Source organism: Orcinus orca, chromosome 19 (assembly GCF_937001465.1).
Source record: "Orcinus orca chromosome 19, mOrcOrc1.1, whole genome shotgun sequence".
NCBI classification, from domain to species: Eukaryota; Metazoa; Chordata; class Mammalia; order Artiodactyla; family Delphinidae; genus Orcinus; species Orcinus orca.
The window spans coordinates 4558084-4567481 of record NC_064577.1 but is presented as its reverse complement, the minus strand read 5'-3'; the positions used below and the strand labels follow the sequence as shown (position 1 = coordinate 4567481).

At 46.6% G+C, this 9398-nt stretch overlaps 1 long non-coding RNA gene across 1 annotated transcript; it reads right to left on the bottom strand.

The window, feature by feature from the left end:
* Positions 1–238: 238 nt before the first annotated feature.
* Positions 239–4409, bottom strand: LOC125962022 (uncharacterized). The gene is made up of 2 exons (XR_007473314.1): positions 4131–4409; positions 239–418 (listed from the first exon to the last, which is right to left on the bottom strand). It is a non-coding gene; the product is annotated as an uncharacterized LOC125962022 (long non-coding RNA).
* Between the last annotated feature and the right edge of the window lie 4989 nt (positions 4410–9398).

Here is a 9398-nt window from a genome sequence, read left to right as displayed (position 1 = left end):
AAATAAGGGTCATTCACTGTAATTTTTTGGATATACTTTTAACTCTCTTTTAATCTATAAGTTTCCCCCTTCATCTTTTGTTTTTTCATTTTTGCAATTTTTCATTGATGAAATCAGCCATTTATCCTGTAGAGTTTCCCACAGCCTGGATTTTCCCGGTTGCTTCCCTGTGGTGTTGCTAAATGGGTTCCTCTCTCTCTGTGGTTTTTGTAAATTGATGTCAGATCTACAGGCTTAATCAGATTCAGGTTCCTTTTTATTCAGGAGCATGTCTTTTCATAATGCCAATGGTGAGCATTGTCGAGATCCATTCATTCATCAGGGGCTGCAAAATGATGATACTCTATCATTCCTTCCTTATTTGCTAGCTGAATGCTTCTACAGAAAGAAACTTCTCCTCATCAACTATTTGGTTACCCTGAGGAAAAAGGATAAATATTAGATTTTCCCCTTTTATTTATTAATTTTCAAAATAATGAGCTGGTTCTTTCCCATTTTCTTCCAAACCTTCTCTAATCACGATTTCACCCCCAACCATGCTGTTGAATCTATTCTTGTTGAAGTCACCAATGAATTCTATGTTGATAAATTCAAAGGTCAGTTCTCATTCCTCATATTGATCCATCAGCAGCATTTAATATTGAGGACAACATCTCCTTCCTGAAACACTTTCTTCACTTGGCTTTGAGGATGCCACACTATCCTAGTTTTCTTCTCATCTCATTGGCCATCCTTCTCAGTCTCCTTTGTTGGTTATTCCTCCTAAACTTTTATGTTTTTGTACTTCAGAGCTGTCTTTAAACCTCATCTCTCTACAACACTCAACTCCCTTGGAGTTCTCAGCCAGTTTCATTATTTTAAGGTATCATTTATATGCTAACTACTCCTGTATTTATATCTCTAGTCCATACACCCAAATTCCAGACTTATATACAACTGTCTACTTAATATCTCTACTTAGAAGTCTAATAGGCATCTTCAACTTAATCTATCTGAAACTGAACTCTCAATTTTTTCTTAAAACCAGCTTTATCCACGTTCTTCCCCATCTCGATTAATGGCAACATTCTTTCAGTTGCTCTGGTCAAAATTCTTGGAGTAGTTTTTGAGTCCTAGTTTTCTCTCATATCGCTTATCTAATTTGTGAGGAAATATGTTGATTCTCCTTTCAAAATATATCCAGGATCAGATAATTTTTCATTGCTACCACTCTGGTCCAAGATAGCATCATCTTTCACCCGGGTTACTGCAATCGTTTCTGGTTCATGCTGTTTTTCTAGTCCTTATCCTCCACTTTCACTTGTATTGCTACCACTCAAAACTTGAGGCTCAACTCAGTCAACTCAGTCATCCCTTCTTCACACAGCAGCCAGAGTGATCCTTTTAAAATATGTTAGATCATATCATTTCTCTCTTCAAAACGCTCCAAAGTTTCCCATCATACTCAAAGTGAAAGCCAAAGTCCTTAGAACGGTTTACAAGGCCCTATGTGATCTGCATGCCTTGCTTCTTCTCTGACCTCATCTCCTACCAGCTTCCCCTCATTGCCCCATTCTAATCACACTGGTTAGAACAAGCCGAGAGCACTCTTGCTTCAAGGTCTCTGTATTTGCTGTTTCGTCTGCTTGGAATGATCTTCTCCTTCCTATGTTCTTGCCTTATTCTCTTACTTCCTTCAAATCTTTGCTCAAAAGTCACCTTCTTAATGAGCCTATTCCTGACTTCCCTTTTAAAAACTACACTTCCCCAGCACCATTTGCTCTCTTCCTGCACCATTATCCTCCATTGTACTTCACACCACTGAACGTACAATCTATTTGCATCATTTATTTTGTTGGTTGGCTACCCCCCACTTGAATGTAAGCTGCAAGACAGTGGGACAGGGACTTCCGTGGTGGCGCAGTGGTTAAGAATTCGCCTGCCAATGCAGGGGACACAGGTTCGAGCCCCGGTCCGGGAAGATCCCACATGCTGCAGAGCAACTAAGCCCGTGAGCCACAACTACTGAGCCTGTGCTCTGCAGCCTGAGAGCCACAACTACTGAGCTCACGTGCCACAACTACTAAAGCCCGCGCGCCTAGAGCCCGTGCTCCACAAGAGAAGCCACCGCAATGAGAAGCCTGCGCACCACAATGAAGAGTAGCCCCCGCTCGCCACAACTAGAGAAAGCCCGTGTGCAGCAACGAAGACCCAACACAGCCAAAAAAAAAAAAAGAAAAAGACAGTGGGACTTTTATCTGTTTTGTTCTGTCCACTGCTATATCCTAAAATCAAGAAAAGAACTAACATATTGTAGTGCTCCAGGGATGGCTTCATAGGCGAAAACCAGTGCAGTTGCACAGGGCTTACTCTCAGAAGTGAAGCCCTGTGTAACTCGAGTTTAATGCTCTGTGGTCACCATCTTGAAATTCTTCACAACTTTTTCTTTGAATTTGTGTTTTATAAGTGAAGTCCGATGGGACAATGGAGCATGCTCTGGGGGTCTGGAACCCCAGTTCACTTGTGATCCTGCTTCTGCTGCTCCCACATCTTGGGGATGGATTCTTGCCTACCTGCTCCTCCACTCCCACCCAGCAACCACTGCCACCCTGTGCCCCAGAGGAGCTTTGGGCACGGACATAGGGAAGGTCAGAGATTGGCATATGTATGCCCATGGTCCAAGTCTCAGTGTTATTGAATGCAAGTCCATGTGCCCAACGCACAGTGAGGCCAAACAATACCAGAATGTGGGAGTCTGGAGCAGAGAAAGGTTTACTGCAGGGCCATGCAAGGAAACAGGTGGCTCATGCCTTAAAAACCCCGAACTCAGGAATTCCCCGGCGGTCCAGTAGTTAAGACTCTGCGCTTTCATTGCCAAGGGTACCAGTTCAATCCCTGGTCAGGGAACTAAGAGCTCACAAGCCACAGTGCAGCCAAAAAAAAAAAGAAAAAAAGAAAAAATCTGAAAAACCCCAAACTCCCCAAAAGCTTTCAGCGAAGCCCTTTTATAGGAAAAGTGAGGGAGGGGCGTGGTTAGTTGTTGCAAACTTCTTGGTGTCAGATCCTTTGTTCCTGAGGTCAGGTCGCAGTCAGGTCACCATGTTCCTGTAAACCTCCACCAAAACAAATGTTATTCTCTGTTCTGACAAGAAAGGGCAAGGTCCCAAGGCTCAACTTTCACCCTCCGGAGATCCAGGGCCTGGATAAGAGGAGGGAGTCCCTGCGCAGGCCTGTTACCCTGCCCGGGAGCGTTCGTCCAGCACCCACTCTGGGTCCTCCCGCCAGTGTCCACGCCCAGCTGAAGAGGCAGATCTCAGCTGGCGACACCCTCAGGGCCAGGTCCCCAGACCCTGCCCAGCCAGCTTCACTGAGGGAGCCAGGCCCCCAGGACCCAGCCTGCCCTCAGGCTTTTTATTTAAACTGGAGAAAATCATTTGTATAAAATCAGTAAGAATACATGTTGTAGCACAGGGGTCCCCATCCCCCGGGCCGCGGACCGGTACTGGTCCACAACCCATTAGGAACCGGGGCTGCATGGTAGGAGGTGAGCGGAGGGCGAGCGAGTGAAGCTTCATCTGCCGCCCCCCATCGCTCCCCATCGCTCGCATTACTGCCTGAACTACCCCCCACCCTCCGCATCCCACCCACGGCAGTGGAAAAACCGTGTTCCACAAAACCGGTCCCTGTTGCAAAAAGGTTGGGGGCCGATGTTGTAGTAAATACCCATCAGGTGAATTCCCAGCTCACAATTGCCGTTCTTTGAGAATAGCACCAACCACAGAGGTGGACCTGAAGTAATGATGTGTAATGTCCTTGCAACTTAACCCTGACCTCTGGCCACCTCCTACGGGTACACAACTGATGTAAGCTGGACCAATTTTTTTTCTTTTTTTCTTTTTTGCGGTACGCGGGCCTCTCACTGTTGTGGCCTCTCCCGTTGCGGAGCACAGGCTCCGGACGCGCAGGCTCAGCGGCCATGGCTCACGGGCCCAGCTGCTCCGTGGCATGTGGGATCTTCCCGGACCGGGACACGAACCCGCGTCCCCTGCATCGGCAGGCGGACTCTCAACCACTGCGCCACCAGGGAAGCCCTAAGCTGGACCAATTTTTGAAAATTGAGTGGAGAGACTGAAGCTGGTTGAAGCTGTTACCTTAATGGCAGTGTCCATATACTCCAGTTGCTGAGGCCTCCATGAACTGCGAGCCGTGGAGACGGTCGCCGCCATTAGGTCACGGAGGTGGGGAGGGAGGAGAACTTCGCTGCTGCTTCAAGACCTGGGCCCAGCCAGTGGGCGGCCGTGGAGAGGGCTCTGGAGCTCTGAGGCGGGAGGGCCTAGCGGGCCCAGGCAAGAAGTCCCGACCTCCCTCCCACTGCCCTCTCCGCCGTGAGGACCACTACGAGGCTGACCGGGCGGAGCAGGATCTCAAACCTCGCGATAAGGTCTCGTGCTAACGCGGCTGCGCGCCCGCTCCGCCCCTTATTATTATATAATAATATAATATTATATTATTATAGGGTGGGGCACTGGGCACCTGCAGTGACCTGTATTTGCCCTGCCAGTATCTCTGTGCTTCAGGAATGCAACGTTAAATAGCAAATAAAAAAATACCATGACTGGTGGAGAGAGAGATCACAGAAGAAAGTAAAAAGCTTCTTTTTCCTTTTTTTTTTTTTGCGGTACGCGTGCCTCTCACTGCTGTGGCCTCTCGCGTTGCGGAACACAGGCTCCGGACGCGCAGGCTCAGCGGCCACGGCCCACGGGCCCAGCCGCTCCGCAGCATGTGGGATCTTCGCGCACTGGGGCACGAATCCGTGGCCCCTGCATCGGCAGGCGGACTCTCAACCACTGCGCCACCAGGAAAGCCCTTCTTCTTCCTTTTGAACAAGGGCCTCCCACAGTTTTCACACTGTACGGAGCCCTGCACGTCATATAGCCAGCCCTGTAGTGTTCAATAAATATTTGTGGAATGAATGAATGAATGAATAATGTATGTAAAGCTCTTAGAAGTATCTGGCATGTGGTAAGCATTCAATAGAAGTTAACTATGAACAGCTATTGCCTTATTAGTGGTCACTTCTTTCTTCAAGTTTATCACTCAACTTACACCCAACCATAGTTTTCCCCCCACCTCATGATGTTTCTGGCACGTGTGTCTTTGCTTATTGTCTTCTCTGCTGGGAATTCTCTTCTCTTTTCCTCTCCTCCACTTCCACTTACATGGCTTACCACTCAACTCAGTTATATCCCTTCCTCTAGGGAGTCTTCTCTGCTCGTCCTGGGTCACATACTCCCCTCTGTGCTCCCTTAACATTCTCTATTCTCTTCCTCTATCAGCCTCACTGCTTCCAAGGTGGGTCATTGGCTGAGCTCCACCCAAAGGCCCAGGGCTTCATTTGGCAGGGTTTGGATGTGGCTGTGCTGCTACCCAGGTTAGGTACCTCTTTTGCCAAGAATGAGCCCCCTCCCCAGCCCCTGGCCCCTGAGTTAAATAGTTGCTCTTCCTCTGCCTCATCGCTTATCTGCAGCCAGGTTGATTGCTCTCCCTTAGTCCCCAGTGTCCCAGTAGCACAGGAAGTTGCTTGAACCACAACCTACTATTGGGATTCTGACACTCATCTTAGTTGCAAAAATGGACATGCAGTTCCACTGGCATTGCATTTTCTTGCATTTAGCCTCGTGGATTTGATTTTGTGTGTGTGTGCTCTGAGCCTCAGCATCTTCATCTGTGAAATGGGAATAAGAGTGTCTATCTGGCAGTGTTGTTGAGAACTTTAAATAAAGAATGCCAGCCCATAGTAAGAGCTTGGAAAATGTCTGCTTCCCCCTTCTGCCTGGTGTATTATTAACGATTGGCATGGGCCCTTCCCATTGGCATAGGCCTCCTGGTTTCCATGCTGCCATGAACACTTTTAAGCTTCCCAGCTCCAGCCTGTATGTCATGCTGGTCCTGCTTCAGTGTTAGTGACTGTCTCCCCAGCAAGTCCTCCTGGCCTCAGAGAGGAAAAAAAAAAAAATCATTGTTTTGGTTCAAGTGTGATAAACAGTGATTGACAGGCCTGAAAAAGAAGCTGTTGAATAACAAGAAAAAAAGCCTCTAATTATTCCCCTTAACCTGTCTGTTATCCCATCTGTTCAATTCATTCTTTGACAACTGTCTCCCCCAACCACTCCTTTACTTTAACTGTTTAGGAATAAATTATTTTGAAGAAATGTGTTTTCACATAAATTTGTTAAAGCTAAAACGTTGACACTTGGGAAAGTCCCTATCTTCTGATTCTGAGCTCGCCTGCCCTCCACTGAGAGACTGGGAATCACTCTTGCTGGGGAACCATCAGTGATGGCAGCTAACAGGTGCACCAGGGTCCAAGATGGGGAGACCAGCTTCTGGTCCTGAATCCTTCAGTTAGTTGGGCGACCTTCGGGCAATCCCTTACCCTCGTGAGACACAGCTTCTTCATCTGTAAAATGGGCATATCCTACATACCTCTTGGAATAATGGATGTAAAAGCACTTTAGAAATGCAAAAGATTATTATTATTCTTACATGGTGCTCAAGATACTGATCAATTCAGTGAAAGAAAAAGAATGCTTGATTTAGAGCTGGTTGCCTCAGTTCCTGCTCTTGGAACTCAGTCTCTGACCTTGGCCTCTCTGACAGAGCCCTCGGCATAAGTCCTCACATCTCTCCAGTGAAGAGAGCCAGTGAGCTCTTCAGGACTCCCCTGGGGCTGGGCCTGGGGCAAGAGTGGGGATGGAGGAAGGGAGGAAGAGGAAGGTTTTTAGGGAGAAGGCAGGGGAAGTCCAGATTTTACTGTGGGAGTTCAGAACCACAGGTTTTGTGGTCTTTATCATGGTTATTGTTACGCTGGCTACATCACTTGCTCATCTTCCCCGCTGTTGCTGGGCCCTGGGGACCCACAAGTTACCTAGATAGTCATTGTCAGTAACCTGGACATGGTTCAACCCATGGAGTGGGCTCTCTTGGTAGTGAATCCATTGTGGTCTGCGTGAAGTCTCTAGTAGGTGATGTTAAGGGGAGGAGCCTGAATCAGGAGGGGAGTCCCTACATAATAGAGTCTGCTTTGGGGGGTTGGGTTGATAGCTAAGCAGCTCCTTAAGAAGGGATCTGAGCATTATACTAATACTACTAATAATGAGCATTTTGAGCACTACTATACATCAGGCAGATGCCAACCAGGCCTGTCAATCACTGTGTATCTTGCCCCTCAAGATACAGATAAAATTGGTTTCTCGCCACGCAGCCTCCTCTGCAGCCTATGGAAATCTCCTCCTGCAGATTGCTGTGTCTGGAGATGTGTGCTCCCAAGGTCAAATCTGCCTTCAGGCTCCTCTGTCCTCTCTTTTGCACTAGATCATTCCAGACCTGAAATTCAGGGCACTTCTTCCATTTCCACAGCTACAACTTCTCACATCAGCCTTCACACAGTTATAGTGCAGGACGGAGAGGGACTCAAAGGGAGAGGTCCACACAGCGCAGTTGGAGCCGCCCTCTCTCTTCTCTTCTGCCTCCCCTTTTCCTCTTTCCTTCTCCACCTCTCACCCCATTCCCCTCTCTCTTCCTCTTCCCCAACCCATCCTGGCTTGCTTTGAAACTGCCATAATTTTCCTCTCTCTATTTATGAAAAGTAATTTCTAAATGAAATATTGTATCCTGGACTGGATCCTGGAACAGAAAAAGGACATTAGTGGAAAACTGGTGAAATCTGAGTAAAGTCTACAGTTTAGTGACTAGTACTGTACCATGTTTATTTCTCAGTTTTGACAAATGTCTCGTGTAAGATGTTAACGTTGGGGGACACTGGATGAAGGGTATATAGGGATTCTCTGGACTATCTTTACAGTTTTTCTCTAAATCTAAAATTATTCCAAAATAAAAAGTTTAGTTTTGAAAAAAGTACTTTCCCTTTTCCGTGCTGATGTCTTAGCACAAACTCTCATGGTCCCGTCTTCTACCCTAAGCTCCTTATCAGGGGAGTTTGCCAGCAAACACAGTTCTCTCCTTAATAGAATTTCTAGTGCCAGCTAAGATAATACAGTTTCCTCTGTTTTCCTTCAAGTGTACATTATCTTACTTAATCTACACAATGACCCATGTGGCTGACATTATTACTCAATTTCCAAATTTGGAAATTGAGGCTCACTGTAGTTAAGTATTGTGACACAGTAAGCAGCAGAGACAGAATTCAAATCCAGATTTTTATTCCAAAACCCATGCTTTTAACCACTGTGTTAACCTTCCTTCCTTCACTTTTGGGAGGGGCTGTACTCTTAGATCAGCATTTAACCTTATATCACAAGAGAAGTTACCCTGACAATCATACCGTGTTAAATCATCTGTTATCCATCCATTAATTCAACAAACATTCATTGAGCATAACCGTGGTGTGTGCTGACTGCATACTAGGTACTAGGGTTCCAGAAATGCGTAGGACATGAATCCTACCTTCAAAGGGCTTTACTCTGGTAGAGGAAACAGGAGACCAATTTCAATGCAATTAGACAAGTCCAGCTATAAAACGGTAGAAACAAGGGGTAATGAGGGAGCTATGAAGGTAGGGGTCACTTACACCTCAGGCTCCAGGAAAGGCTTTATGGAGGAAGAAAGACTTGATTTGAATCTTTAAGGATGAATAAGCATTTTCCAGGAGGAATCAGAAGTAGGGATAGGGTGCTGCAGAAGGAAACAATAGGAACAAAGGAATGCAGGTGTGAAAGAAGATCCAGGAGGTGTCAGTGCTATGGCCTGCGGGGAACACAGAGCATCTGCGGGAGGGTCATGGGAAGTGAAGTAAGAGACCCACCACGGCCAGATCATGGGGAAACTTGCTAAAGAGATTTGACTTTATCCTGCAGGCGACAATGGAAGGGCAGGATGAGTTTTAAGGAAGAGAGTGACATGGTTGGATTTGTGGCTGCCGTGAGAGCAAGGATTAAAGGGACAAGTCCTCCTAAGTTTGTCAGTACCTTGCCTATTGATAAGCATAGCCTCACGGGTGCTGGATTAGGTAAAACTGGAGTTGCTTGCGGTCATCTGGGAGCCCAACTGTAGCAACAAAGAATGAGTTTATTACAGACAGGGAAGCAGAGCTGAGAGACAGAGAGATTGACAAAGTCCTTTAGAGACATCACTTGAGCCCCTGATTCCAGATGTGCTTGAAACTATCTCTAACGCCTCCCCACCCCATCCTTCTGAGTTATATGAGCCAACACCTCTCCATGGATTAAGCTAGTTTGTGTTGGGTTTCTGTTCAAGTTATTGAAACCCTCTGTTCCTCAATTTCTTCCTCTGTAAGATGGGGGTAATAATATTACCCACCTCATAGGACTTTAATAAGAATTAAATGAGATGTTATAGACATAGATATACACACATGATGCATGGGACTGTGTGTGGCA